Below are 15,710 nucleotides of genomic sequence, written 5' to 3' on the forward strand. Positions count from 1 at the left end.
GGGGAGGGGGGTGGAAAGAGCTAAGGAGGGCTCATTGCTGATAATCTAGTGAACCTAGATTGGAGAAAATCTCAACAATGAAAATGTTAATCCGTTTACTTTGAACAAAGGCTGGGACTTGAAGCAGCAGATAGGCTAGCTGTCTGTCATTATTTGGGAGTGATTGGATCTATTTGAAATTCAGAAACTCCTCAAAGAATTAGCACTAGGGTTTAATCACAGCAAAAAACCATTTATCCATTTATCTTTCTTTTTTTTTTTTGAGTTTTGTTTTGGAGGGTAAGGAGAGCCTCTTTGTACAGAAGCATATTGGGGTTCACTAAGGTATAGAAAAATTCACTAAGATTAATTTCCTGTACTACATTTTATTACTAAAAGAAAGGTTATAAAATCAAAGACATTTGTATGCAATTGTTATTCTTAATTTTCTTTACTCAGTTAGTTTGTCATTATTTATTTAGACATAAAAATACTTTGAGTCTCTGTAACCTTCAATTCCAGTGTAAATTACGATTCTGTTCTGTGATTTTCCATCAACATACTTTGCTTATGTCAGCACATAATTCTCATAGTTTGATAAAGGAGCTCCTTTTGTATTTAAAAAGCCATTTACAGAGCAAGTATATCTTTGAATGAAAATAATAATGAAGCTTTGGAGCAATTTATATTCAAATCGGCTACCTGCATACATTTATGCTAAGAGCTCAATATTTTTTGTTTAATGACTTTCACGAATACATGAATTTTGTATTGAGAATTTAAGAAGAAGGTAAAATGTTTTAAGAAGCCCATTTGGTTGGATAAGACAGGAGACAGATACCAGGAGCAGATGCAATGAAGTCCCACTGGTGGCAGAGGAACTCGGCACAGCCCTTACCTCAACAAGGCTCAGGGGTGGTGGTAAAACTCAAAGTGTACGCAGCATTTTGCAGTTTCCCAAGTTTGCTCAATTCATTATTTCTACCCCCAGAATATGTCTTAAGTATTGTCTACTCTCTTTCCCTGCACTGCCATTCCCTAGCACAGGCCTTCACCTTGCTCTCTTGGGTTACCATGGAGGGCTTTTATTTTACTCCATTATTCACACCACGGGTAGAACAACTGAGATCAGATTATGTCATGGCCTGGTTTACAGCCCTCAGCTATCCTGTAAGCCTTTGCATCATAGTCCTATGTCTTCCTCTAGCCTACAGGGCCCCTGGGCGCTGGCCCCTGCCCACCTCCAGCATAACCTCACCCCGTTCTCCTCGCTTGCTCACTTCACTCCTGGCAAGACTCTTCTTTTCCTTCCTCCAGTGCTATTAAGTCTTTCCCCGCTCACAGCTTCTGCACACCTTGTTCTACTCAAAAGCTCATGCTCTACCATTACCGAAGCTAGTTCCTTCTCCGGTGCTGGCTGAAATACTATCATACTCATCCTTTTGTAAAGTTTCTTCCTCTTGCCCTCTTGTGTTCTTCATACCATCTGTCCCAATTTTTGTTTATTTTCAGTTTATTTGCTGTCTGCCGTTCCCCTGCCAGCTCCATGACCACAGAGATGACGCCCGTCTTGTTCTGACAGGCACCCAGAATCTAACACAGAGCCCGATCAGTGGTAAATATGCAATAAAACTCATCACATGCGACTTCACCAAGAACAAAATGAACAAGAACCCTGTGAAGTCCCCTGTCCATGGGCTTTGCAAAGAGGACAAAATTAGTTACTGAGGATCACATACCTGTTCAGCGGTGAACCAAATGGAAGTTAAGCCTTTGTTTAGGGTTCAATCCTGCTCACTGATGGGCCACCTGGCTGTCTCCCCCTCCTGCCGCACACCTTGGTTGAGACAATTAATAATAGGAGGAAAGCTGAAACAGTCATGGAGCATGAAGGACACAAATACAGATAAAGCCTCCTTAAACCTTGTAATTGAAATGAAATCATAAAGCAGTCAAGTTAACCTTAATTTTTAAGATTCACACTCGATCAGTGGAGAGGGGACAGGCTTCCGAGCTCTAAGCTGAGTACCTTGCACAAGCTGAGAGGCTATGGAGTAACTCCAGAAAAGGAACAGAAGACTGGCGCTCCCAGCACACACAATCAGCTTCACATCTCGTAGGATAGTGGGTTCAAAGCGCGCGTTTATCTACTAGTTAGAACAGTTTTAGTTGGAAGGCACACAGGCACAGTCTAAGCTGCTGAAGCAAAGAGGGGGTTGGCTGGGAGGATTCCAGAGTGTTTGAGGAAACCTAAAGAGACTGATGTAGATCCTGGGGAATTGGGTCCAGAGACCGGAACCCTGTAAGTCTCCAGTCTCCACTCTCTGTTCCTTTACATATCTACTGCCTTTTCTTTCTGTTAGAGTAACAATTAATTTTCATAACCTATGAAGCAGATCCAACTCATATATCCCTTTTGTGGATGAGGAAATTGAGCAACAGTAAGTTGTTTAGAGTCATAGGATTAAAAAGGGACAGAGCCAGGATTTCAACCCAAGCAGTCTGCTGCCAGAGCCCACACTCAGCTTTTCATTATGTCATATTTTAAAGATATGCTGAAGCAGAGAGACTAGTACAATTAATCCATGTGTGGACTAATTATCTAGCAATAACAATCAACTTATATCCACATTGGTTACATATATTGCCCTCCCACCCCTCCATCACCACCACCACCAATCACTCCCCATTGGCGCTGGATAATTTTGAAGCAAATCCCATACATAATTTCATTTCAGCCATAAATTTTTCAGTGCATATCTCTAAAAGAGAATTTTTAACACAACGGCAGCACCATTATTAGACCTAACAATTGACAATAATGTCTTAGTATCATCAACTATCTAGTCAGCATTAAAATTTACAGTTGTTGCATAACTTTTTTTTCCATTTCAGAGAGCCGGTGATGAAACACTTACCAGCACACCAGTGCTTATACCACGTCTCGTAACCATGTGTGGGGAGTGGATAGTCTACGGCATAGCCCATTAGGGGTTTGCAAATGAGTGTAATCTAGTCGATCATTCCTTCTTCATTTATTAGCTGGAACAGTTCTATAGAGAAAAAATTTTCTTCATTAACTATTTAGCAGCAAATTCAAGGAAGGCAAGATAAATCCTTGACGCTCTTCCTTTATTAACTATTGCTCAAAATAATGAGTTGGTTCCCTAGCGAAAGTAAGCAATTAATATTTTTTCTATCATTATGAACTCATAGATTCTAGCACATTTGCTTGTTTCAATCCATTGCATTTCTTTTTATCGATGCTCAAATTGCCCCACCTTTGGCCAGTGGAAACCTCCTCAAGTTCAGAGCCTACACTTTAGACCACTACGTTACCACTAACACCATCCAGACTTTACATCTTATCATCTATCTCAACCGTTAGAAAGCACTTGACCTTATTTTCTAGATCAAAAGTTCAAAAAGTCTGAGATTCACTGGGTACATGGGAACCTGGTGGCTCTGGTAAAAATCAAGGTGTGTATGTGTGTGTGTGTGTGTGTGTGTGTGTGTGTGTGTGTGTGTGTGTGTTGCTGGGGGGGGGGGGGGGGGGGTGTCCCACGAGAAGGACTGCTTGGTAGCAAAACAATAGATCTCCGCCATAATATAAATAAGTTATTACACAGAAAAATTTAAGCACATCATCCTTCTTATGTCATTGACTGGTTGCTTTGTTTACTCACCAATACATCTATTAAAAATGTATGATATTCATGACACTATTATTCTGACTGTAAAAATGAGTTAAAAGAAACATAAACCTAGGCGAAATTCTTGACTCCTTAAAGACTTTATCTAACTGAAAGAGAATGTTAAAAATGGCAAAATCCTTTAGAAAGTAACACAGAAGGCATAATTGCATATAGTATTTACGAAGACAGAGAAATTTCTTGTTTCATGTGAGTTCAAGAACGAGGCACCTTTTCCCAGGATTGTCCCTTATCCGTGAAAAGTAAAGTTCACCTTAAACGATCCCATTTTAAATTCATCTCAGGTAAAACTTCAAGGTGAGAATAAAGAGCTCTAACTGAGAACCGAGGTCCCTCTGATGCCTTAGTGCCCTCTCACTGAAATCTCCGGGGCACTGACGTCGATCCAACAGCCCTACGAATCAGCCAAAGATGGCAAGATTGGTATTTTAGTCATGGGGACATGCTTGCATAATTTTCAGTGAACAAAATATGAAGAACTTGTTTTCTAGCAAAAATAGAATGCAAAATGTTCCAAGAATGAATTGCTAAAATTCATCAGGTACACCAAAATAAGCAAAGAAGTAGGTCCATGATTTTCTTTTTAAAAACAAAAATATTAATAAAGATTTTAAACCTGATAGTTAAAATCATGGTTCTCTCATAACATTTAAGATGTTTCAATAAAATCCTTGCACAAGTACATATGTAGACAATTTAACAAACACACAGAATCATAAAACATGTTAGCAGGGAAACTAAGTCATTAACCTGTAGGAACAAACAGGGAAAAGTTACTAGGCAAAGGCAGGCGTAGATTCCACGACTGCAAATGAGCAAGTGGTGTCCTGTTCATTTTATTTTAGAACCTCAGCTATCAGCTAATTGCTCTGTTGCAGGCACCAATAATAATACATTCTGTCACTTCCTTTCAGTCAGCATCTACAGAACGATGACCAGCGTAAGGCACCATGCTGGTGTGAACGGATACAAAGGTAAATAGGACGTGAGGTCCCTTTAGAGAGTTCATAGTATGATGGTGCAGAGAAGCATGTTAACACAGTGGGGTTAGGGCAAAGACAGGCATGGGTCCTGGGGATTCTAATGGCTCAGGGGTGGGGGTGCATGTGTGTGTGTGTGCGTGTGTGTGTGTGTGTGTGTGTGTGTGTGTGTGTGTGTAGGTAAGTAGGTAGGTAGAAAAGACCTTCTAGGAAGAGATGGTAGCTGAGGTTAAGTTTTATTAAATACTTAGGAATTAACCAAATGACGAGGAAGAGGATAAAAAGGGGGAAGGTGTTCCAGAGGCAGAGACAGAGAAGAAACAGCAGACTTGTTAGAGAGGTGCATTCAAAACAAGAAGTGGAGGGGGATTAAAATAGACAGATGGGGGCGAGATCACAGAATTCCTGAATTCCATGGTAAGGAGCTGGAACCTTATCTTACAAGCAATGAGGAGTCCCTGCACTTTTTAAATAGAAAGACAAAATGGTAAGATGTGGACGGGGCCAGGCCAGAGACTCGGAGGCTCGTGAAGAGGACGTGCCAGGTCCCCGAGGAGGGAGGCGGAGCAGAGCCTGGACAGGGCAGTGCGGGCCGGGCCGGGAGGAGAGCAGGAAAAGGATTCAGGGACTCTTTAGGGGGTATACTAAGACTTGGTGACGGACTGAATGTGGGAAATGTGGGAGCCACAAGAGTGAAAGACAGCTGCGAAGCGCAGCGCCAGTGCCAAGTGCAAGAGGAGAAGGCGGAGGTTTGACAGGAAGTGATGGCTTCAGTAATTTCAACTTGCGGAGGCCGAGGTGTTCCTGCATACCTCAGGCATCCATGGAACAGGCCACCTGCAGCTCTGGAGAAAGTCTGGGATGTAGCGCTAGACCAAGTGATCGTTAAAATTGTGTCGATGATCTAGTAACACAGCAAGAACGTGGAGGGAGGGTTTCTCCCTCTCGGCTCGCTGAAGCTATACTGTAGAGTGCTTGTGTCCACCGTTCACTGTGAGCTAGAGATGCAGAACCTGTCACGAGTGGGTCAACCTCCCTGATTTGTCACTAATTTATATATAATCTTTGAGGCTGTTCTCCAAAGCCTACACACAGAGGCTCATGTTAAGGGAAGAAACACAAAACAAAAGCAAACAAAAGTAGCTAAAGTTGAATGCATTTGACAGTTCTTCTGGCCTACTTCCTACATTCCAGGGGCTCGACAATACCCCTGACATACTAATTCTTCAGTTTGTTTTATCGTTTAGTTCAGCTTTTATACCAAACTCTACCTGTCTGGCAAAGATGTCACTAAATTTTTAGCAATCCAGCTCTTTGTCTATTAATAAATCATTTGACAATATGCTGTCAAAGTAACATTTAGCAATTGCACCATAAGATTGCTTGTGGAACTTTTAAAGTGGCAGCTGAATTCGATTAATTAAAAAATAACACTTCTACTGTTGTCGTTTCTACTTTTACATGAAATCAAAACTATCTTCTGAGCGGCTTCAAGGAAAGAACCATGAACTCTTAGAATTAACATTTCAGAGCCGTGTGTGGCAATCACGCAGATTAGCACTCACACAATTTCCAAAAGCTGCTAAAAACAGACCTTGTGCAATTGTGCAAAATGCGTGGGTGGACAGATTTTTTTTTTTAAGTAGAGCCATGACCTCTGAGGTTTCTGCTGTCTTCGCTATGATCTATAAACCAAACAAAAGGCTGTTTTCTTTCTTATAGGAGTAGTCTATGAGTATGGGACCAAGACGACACTGTTGCTGTTAATGGCTAGTACGGGCTACCTGTCCTGGTCTCCTACGTCCCGGGTCCATGGCAAACAGTGTGCAATAGCAATTCACATTCTAAATCCCAGCAATTCCACCTTGCCACCGCATTTTCTGATGATCCAGGACGCTGCCTCAGAGTCCTTCTGACCATGCTGCTCAGCAATAGCTAAATGACTACCACCGAGCTGGGGTGCCACTGCCGGACAAGACTCGCCTTTCACACAGCTGAGGCAGGCATCCAGTATGTTTTCCTTGAGTTCAAAAAAGTGAGCTGAGAATATGAAAATAACCAGAATGGTGCCCCTCCTTCAAAGAGCTCACAGCGGAGTAAGGGAGACAGACGTGAGGTAAGTGACACAAGGGAGGCTCTGCCATGTTTACAGTTTAATCTGAATTTACAGTTAAAACAAGAAAGGGGAGATGAAACACACACTCTTGGTCCATGTCATGTTATGGAAGTATGTGGGGTACAAAGCTCGTGCATGCGACCCACACGGAGACCCACGAGACCAGGAGCAGATCAACTCATTTCACTGTCACATGAGGACACTGAGAGTTACCTCTCTGAAATGTCACAATCAACAGGGATTGAATGTTAACAATAAATACAAAAACTTAGCTGGTTAGACATAAGTAGCCACAGTGAGCCGGTTTACTAGACCTCCTGTATTTAACACACAGCAAATCCAAGCACAGCACGGGAGTATATCAAGTTACCATAGAAGATATTTAAGAAAATTCTTCCATGATCCTGAAAGAGAATCTCAAAAGTACAAGGGCCAGCAACAGGCTCAACTCAAAGAGGGACGTGGAGAAAGTGGAAGGGGTTCAACAGGGAGCCACAGAGATGATTAAAGGGTTGGAAAAAATAGGAGCTAGAAATTATTTAGCCTAAGTTAGAGAAGACGACCAGGTTGCTTAATAACAGTATTCGAGCATGGGAAGGGCGCTTACAGACAAGATGATGAACAGCTGCTTTCTATCTCAACTGCAGAGTGAACAGAAGAAATTGACTTGGATTACAGCACGAGAGAGCTAAGTGAGATATAAAAAGGAACTTTTGAGAATGGGATTAGTGGATGAGAAACCTTCTCAGGATCCCCTTCTTGTACCTGTTCATCAAATGATGCTGTTTCGCGGGGTTCTTTTTAAATTCTGTATCTCTTCTCACTTGATATCTTCTCCTGAGTTTAGTGCATTTACTTTGATTTTAATTACCCATTATGAGCTGGTAACTCCCAAATACGTAACTAAACACTTCCAATCCAGGCTACTCTCCAGTGCCTCCTGGACATCGACCTTTTGTCTTTGACCTGTTCTACTGCAATTGCATCTTCACTATACCCATGTCTCCAGACTTCAATACCACTCCGGTCTATGTGATGGTCTGAACCTTTCTGTCTACACGCAAGTCTAATCACATCATTTCCTTGCTTAGACTCTTCCCCTGGGTCCCCATCACTTACTTGCTTTCCATCATTTGGCCCCTGACTCACCCAGTATCATCTCCCGTCACTCCCCAAAAGATATTAATTCTAAGACAATGTCGCTTCTTTCATCCCACTGTGCTTTTATGTCTGTTTTTTGTATTTTTATTGTTGTTGTTGATTTGTTTTTTAAGTTAGTCCCTGTATTCCTCTCTCCTCCTAGAGCACACCTTTCCACTTCTTTCTGTGGTCAACGTCTGCTCTTCAGCTCCAGGAATCTTTCTGACTGTACCACGCAGGACTAGTGACCCTCAATAAATGTCCACGGATTTTCATGAAAACATCCCCGGAATGCTATTCTGTTGTAATTAGTATTAATAAGAGCCTCTCCAGTCCTCAGATGCCATAGCTGTTCGTTCGGAAAACATCTAAGTAGCTGACTAACAGGGTCTAGTGATGGGGAGTGAGATATACCAGACCGTTCTGTGCACCACGCTAGAGTCAGGCCGCTATCTGCCTAACACGTTTCCACGTGACTCTACCACCACTGAGCCCAGTCCCTTTTCCTTGCTCTCTTTGAGCCTAGCATAGTTATTTAAATATACTGAGGCACTTTATGTACGTCATCTCCAACTCAATTCTTACAACACTCCATGAAGCAGGGGCAGCAGTATGTCCATTACAGATGCAAAGCCACTACCTATATGCACATGACATCTATGTATGTGCGTGTGTGTACACACATATATGTACTTATGATATATGTATTCTATGAGCTCTAGCACACTTAATGTATCCTGTTAAATATCTCAAAAGAACTTTAAACAGATTTCCAAAAATATGTCATTTTATCCCCAAACTTTGCTCTTCGGATGTTACCTGTCGCAGTGAATGGTGTCGGAAACCTAAGAGCCATCCTCAACACTTTCTCCTCTTTTAATTCCCATGTCCCACCCATCACCAACTTCTGTAAATGCTCCCTCCCAAATCTCTCTCAAACATACCCCGCTCTCTCCACCTGTACCGTTACCAACCTACGCCAAGCTCTTTTAAAAAAAATTTTTTTATTGGGGAAGAGTGTGTTTTTCCAGGACCCATCACCTCCAAGTCAAGTACAGCAAAACCTTGGATTGCAAGTAACATGATTTGCGAGTGTTCCGCAAGACAAGCAAACATTTCTAATACATTTTAACGTGGTAAATGAGCGATGTCTTGCAATACGAGTAGTTTGCTTCCGGAACAAATTATGCTCGCAAACCAAGGTATTACTGTAGTTGTTTCAATCTAGCTGGGGGGGGGGGCGCAGCTCAGTGGCCCATGTGAGGATCGAACCGGCAACCTTGGTGTGATGAGCCTGCGCTCTAACCACCTGAGCTAACTGGCCGCCCCCTGCTCCAAGCTTTCATCATCTCTTACAGTGCCTCTGTTTCCTCTGGTCCTCTTCTTATCCATTCTATAGCCAAGATGATCTCAAAGTCCAACTGATCACACCTCATGCTGCCCCTTCCTCCTACCTCATTCAAAAGCCCTTTCCATCGCTCTTTTAAAATAAACGAGGCCCCTTCCACCATGTGAAGCCACAGTGAGAAATCAGCAGTTTGCAACTGGAAGAGGTTCTCCCCAGAACCTGGCCATGCTTTGTACTCTGATCTGGGGCTTCCAGCCTCTAGCGTTGTGAGAAATAAATTACTATTGTTTATAGACTAAAAAAAAAAAGACGAACTTAAAGCTGCTGCCTGGCCCTGCGCAGTGGCGCCCACTCGCTTCATCTAACACCCACCTTCCCTCACATCCTGCTCCCCTCAGCGGCTCCAGCCTCTCAGGCTTGCTTTCCATCCTTCCAGCAAGTGATGGCTGGTGGCTCTGCAGGCCTCTGCACAGGCTGGAAAGCTATCTTCCTTCTCCACTTCACCGAATTCTCTCTCAGTCATCCTTCAGATGCCAGTGCAAGGGTCATTTCCCCAGAGATGTCCCATCTGATCGCCCTAATAATCAAGTCAGATCTGTTTCAAGCTCCGAAGCACCAGGCCCTTCTCTCTTCTCCCCTTCTTTTTACTGTTTTGTGATTGTCATTCTCCTCCATTAGACTGCCCATTTCCTGAGAGCAGGAGCTGTGTCTGCTTGTGTTTACCATTTTATCTCCAGCACTTAGCACGGCACCAGGCATGTAGTAAGTATTTGAACAGTTGAATAAATTAATATGTTGCTTTATATTTGCTAGGCACTGAGCTGTGTGCGCTTTACACAGATCACTCAAATTTTCACAACAGATTTATGAGGTTACTACCATTCTAGTAGCAGCTCCATTTTACAAATGAGAAAAACAGGGTGTAGAGATATTAGGAAATTTCCCAAGCCTCACAATATGAAAACTGAAGTCCTTAAGTTAAAACTGTGTGCCCAGTGCCCAGCATTGTGAATATCGTTGTAGATGTCAACGTATTAACTAAAGTAACATGGAACATGTGAGAAGGGCAAAATCTCTGAATCACAAATTGATCATTTATGTGTCCTGAGCAAACCTGAAAATCCTGAACTGTTTAAGAGTCAACAACAGAATCCCACGGTGGTTGGGTTAGGTTGCTTAAACAGAAGAAAAAAGGAGGCTGTACCTGAATTGTGCTTGTTCAATGAGCCTAATTGTTCCACTGACCAGCGAGGCATAATGACTTTGCACAGGACAACACTGACCGTGCCTGGCCTGGGGAAATACGCCTCGGGCGCAGTCACAAAACGTATCAAGGCACAATTAATGACTTCATTCTCTTCTCTCCAACAGGAAAACAACTTACCTCATTTACGGTGACAGTCCTTGTTCACGCAGACGGCTCTGCTGAGCCACTGTTTAAGCAATGCAACCACTCTGAGCCGTTTATCCAAAGGGACTTAGGGATTTTTCCTTCTCCACCCTCACGGTCTGGTCCACTCCTTCTGAGAACAGAGGCGCCATGGCACCGCCACCTTTATGGTTCTGGTTGCAAGGGGAACACCTAAAAGTGTGAGGCAGATTTTAGGTTGGTTGATCACAAATGTTTGGAAGAGCATCCTCTTTACTTCTGGAAGTTTGTTAAGGAATTGTAAAGCATCATTACCATCTTTCATGAAATTATTGCCATCATGACTATGGAATTCTCAGTACGTCTGAGAGGTGGGAGGCTGATGGGTATGTAGTCTTCAGGGTACCATAGAGAAAGTTGTTAGAAGTCCTATTAGCTTCTCACTCAGGACTTCTCACCCAGAGGGGGAAATAACTTGTCGATCTCAATAATATTGTCTCAGACCTGCAAATCAGGTATGGATATCCCAAACCTAGCTTGATATCACTGTATTTAAAATACACTACCTCAAGCCAATCAAATTCAGAAGAGACAGAGAATTCATTACTTTTCAATAGAACATTTATCTGGCAGGATAACCTATCTTGTCTACAAAGAGAATTTCTTCCAAGTGGGTGAAACTACATAGGAGGCCAAATTAAAGATCAGATTGTTCAATGAGCATATAATTAGGAATTAGATGTTATTAAGAAGTATCTGACTTAGTTGTTCCCTTGCTTAAAAATCTTTCAGTCTCCCCACTGCTTTCAGGATAAAATCCAAACTTTATTGATCTCTCCTTCTCCTTTCTTTTCAAGTTTCACCTCCAATATTTGTATAGTCCAATAACACTAAATTACTTAAAATTTCCACTTTTATTTTGACAGATTTCATATCTGTATCTCAAAACCCTGTTCAAAGATCTATATTCCCTCCCAATTCAATTTTTCAAACCAGCAACGTTCCATCCTCCATGTTTCCATAGCAATTTCTACATATCTCTATCAACACTTAACCATTATAATTAATTTATATGCTCCTCTTCCTCACTGAAATGTGAGTGTTTTGGTGGTTGGAACAATCTTATTTATCTATTAAATTCTAGTATCTGGCACACAGTAGAAATTAAAACAATACCATTAAACTGGTTGCTGCCTGTGTCCATTAAACTAGGTGGTAAATTGGCTGTCTCCATTCCTCAATAATTCCAGAACATTCTGATGTATAAAATATTCCCCTTTACATTCCATTAGATCCGTGGCTCTCTCACGGTTTTGAATTTTGTGAATTAGTAAAAAAAAAAAAAAACAACATTTTTTAAAACAATTTGGGGAGCAACGAAGAACATTTGTTTAAAATGCTACCATCCATTAACATCATAATTTCAAACTATATAGCTTCAGTCTAAAATGTCAAAAAGGGGGCAGCCAACTGGCTCAGTTGGTTAGAATGCGTGCTCTGAACTACAAGGTTGCCGGTTCGATTCCTGCATGGGATGGTGGGCTGTGCCCTCCCACAACTAGATTGAAACTGGTGACTTAGCTGCGCCACCCACAATTAGATTGAAGGACAATGACTTGACTTGCAGCTGATGGGTCCTGGAAAAAACACACTGCCACCCAAAAATTAAAAAAAAAAATTTCAACAAAACATTTAAAAATATATATGTCAAAAAGAATATAATTTCAGAATATTAGGCAGTCTTTTAAGTTGAACAAACTTACCTTTATGAAAAACTCTCTAGATTGTCTTTGTTTTTCATTTCACCACCAACTGGTGAAAAATAGCACTTGGGAAACACTGAGCGAGGCCAGTGTCCTCCCCAAAATAGCTGTGAAATACTATGTACTCTTTTATGCATTCTTAAGGTAGCATCTGAGATATTTTCATTGTAAGTTCAAGTTGTTGTAATGAATGTCATTTCTGGCGTGTTGTAAATATTGACACAGCAAAATAAATTTGTATCTTCTTAGAAAATCCATTCAATGGAATCTGTATACCATAATTACTTGATACCCATCATTCATTTAAAAATACCTTGAGTTGGAAAATGTACATTATCCCTTTATTTCTATTCCACTTCCCCAGAGTATTATAATTTATACTCAGAAGTCTATTATCAATTTAATTTTAATTTAAAAAATTTCTATGACCCTAAATATTATAAAAATACCCTGAAATGAGTTACCATAATTATTAGTACACATTGGATCAAAGCAACATAAATATATTGATTCTAAACATGACACTTATTGGAAATACATTCCTTAATTAGCTGAGTTTTTTCAACTAATAATGTGCCAAGAATTTGTTTGCTACAGGGAGAAAGGGTTTGTCACACATTTTACTCCCCCTTCTCTTCTTTTGAATATGTGCTGAGAACATTTGGTCACAAAAAATGATGATGAGAATAGAAGGGGTTTTGTTTTAGCTATGTCACAAAATTCTTTAAACTCCTTCCAAGTTATGTGCAAAAAACCCTTAGTGATCTATCATTGAAAATTATTTTTAATGATCAAGTGACATTTCAATTAGGTCTCTCTTCAGTTTTGTTGAAGGCAAAAGCTGGAGACCATTCTAGCTACAGAAGTGTAGCTACCAAGTGTGACTGGTGACATTCGCTTTCTCTGTGTGTCTCCAGTTCCCTTTTCCATCTGGACAATGTAATAGTTAGATTAGGGATGGGTGAAAGGTTTGCCCTTTTTGGTGAAGTGGGAGAAAGGGGCTTGTGAAAGGGGAGGTGGGAAAGGAAAACCAGCTTGAGAAGAGCAGCAATTCTGGGAAAAAGAGTATAGAGTAAAACCTTGGTTTGCAAGCATAATTCCTTCCGGAAACAAACTACTTGTATTGCAAGACATCGCTCATTTACCACGTTAAAATGTATTAGAAATGTTTGCTTGTCTTGCGGAACACTCGCAAACCACGTTACTCGCAATCCAAGGTTTTACTGTATTTGGAAGTTGGAAGTCTGACAACTGATTCTCTTAAAAACTGTCTCTGAGCTCACATATCCCTTAGAAATTCTTTGTATTCCTCCAGGGTGAAGCACACCCCAGTTTGAAGGGCACTGGATTAGACCTGAACGATTAAGTTCTCATGGCAGAAGTTCCATGTCAGTCCCGGATGTACCCACAATCTTGACCACACACGAGAGTCACCCTGATCACATCTCTGGGATGGTGCTTTCTTTCGTAAAGAGATCTCATGATTTGACTCCAGCAACTTTCGTTTCTGTCCTTGACATTACCTCCAAATTCTGGGGAAGGGAGTTACTGAAATTGGAATTTAAGCCCACTATGAAATTACTGCACCAAGTTGTGTAGAATAGCCCTGCTGTCGGGTGCTTCTTCGTAGCACTGGACTTTTCTGGCCTGGGCATCTTTCTCCCTTCCACACCTGGTTGTTCTGAGGGTAACTTAGGCTTGCATTTGTAAATTTATGGAAGAGGTGAATGAGTGTGGCTACTGCACAGAGCCTAGTAAATGGGCCTTATTGGGGAAATGAATCTGTGAATCAAATAGCATCTGTAAACTAAATAGTTGGGACTGAACACCTACAGAAATCAGTGTATGGGTGGTTTTGGGTTTTTTTTTTTCAATAAATACCTGCCTTTTTATCCACATCCTAGTGACTTGACACAACAGCCTGAGAGTATGTGTGGTTTAATAATTTAGTTTTCGATAAAAAATATCAACCCCCCTTGGGCCGGCTGAGTGGCTCAGTTGGTTAAGAGCTCGCTCAAGAGTTTGAGCTCTGAGCAACAGCGGTTCGAGTCAGCCCGAGCTGAGCAGCCGTGAGCTGCCAACAGGTGGCGGGATGGCTCAGCTAAAAAAAAAAAAAAAAAAAATCAACCCCCCCCACTCCATTGTTCTCATTCTTTGCAGCCTATACAAAAGTTCATACTGCAAAAAGAATTGATTTTTGTACAACTCATATATACAAAGGAGGCATTTTACTTTCTAGTTCATCTCTCTCAGGATACAGTAAGATAACTCCTATTTGCAATTTATCAGAACATAGAGAAATTGCAATCACAAAATGGTTAGCTATCATTAAATTTGGAATTAAAAAACCTTTTAATTAAAAGCTTAACTTCACAGATTAAGCGATGTTTTGTGTATATTTTTAATAACCTAGTAATTTTAATCCGAATTTTTATTCACCAGCTTTAATTTAAAAGAAATTTCAAAACTACCTTCCCACGACTGTACACTCTCTGGCAATACCTTACATTGAATAACACGCAAGCATTCTCAACACTTAAAACCTTCTATAACATATTTCTGCTCTACTAGTTCATTCAGTAAAATTCTGAACTATGTTTTATGTTAGTCTTTTGTTGAAAGTTCAAGGTTGTGTGTTCCTAGTGCTTATAAACTTGCACGTTCATATTATGGATTCATCGAGCAAATTGTCACTGATTGCCTGCTATGTCAGTCACTGTTTCGAGATGCTGGCAATATTGAGCAAAACCAGAAATGGTCCCTACTCTCGTGAAGCTATCAATTCATTGGGTGAGTCTGCAACAATCAAAGAATTACATATGTTTAAAAACCTGCAGTTGGGTCATAAGGTAGTTCCATTTTCAGATTTTTGAGGTACCTCCATACTGATTTCCATAATGGCTGCACCAGTCTGCAGTCCCACCAGCAGTGCAGCAGGGTTCCCTTTTCCCCACAGCCTCACTAGCAATTGTTGTTTGTTGATTTATTGATGATAGCCATTCTGACTGGGATGAGGTGGTATCTCATTGTGGTTTTAATTTGCATTTCCCTAATGCTAAGTGATGTTGAACATTTTTTCATATGCCTGTTATGACCCAGCAATACCACTCTTAGGTATTTATCCAAAAAATCCCAAGACATTAATCCGAAAAAATATATGTACCCCTATGTTCATTGCAGCGTTATTCACAATAGCTAAGACTTGGAAACAATCAAAATGCCCATCGGTAGATGACTGGATTAAGAAACTTTGGTACATTTACACAATGGAGTATTATTCAGCTATAAAGAAGAAGGAAATA

At 41.0% G+C, this 15,710-nt stretch overlaps 1 long non-coding RNA gene across 1 annotated transcript in view; it reads right to left on the reverse strand.

The window, feature by feature from the left end:
* The window catches only part of LOC109387828 (uncharacterized), a 90,112-nt gene that overhangs the window by 1,290 nt on the left and 73,112 nt on the right, over positions 1–15,710 (reverse strand). Inside the window, exons 4-6 of the long non-coding RNA XR_002125098.1 lie at positions 10,661–10,858; positions 2,898–3,032; positions 1,719–1,816 (exon numbers count right to left, since the gene is read on the reverse strand). This is a non-coding gene — a long non-coding RNA (uncharacterized LOC109387828). The remainder of the gene's footprint in view (positions 1–1,718; positions 1,817–2,897; positions 3,033–10,660; positions 10,859–15,710) is intronic.

Source organism: Hipposideros armiger, unplaced genomic scaffold, assembly GCF_001890085.2.
Source record: "Hipposideros armiger isolate ML-2016 unplaced genomic scaffold, ASM189008v1 scaffold_170, whole genome shotgun sequence".
Taxonomy (NCBI): Eukaryota; Metazoa; Chordata; class Mammalia; order Chiroptera; family Hipposideridae; genus Hipposideros; species Hipposideros armiger.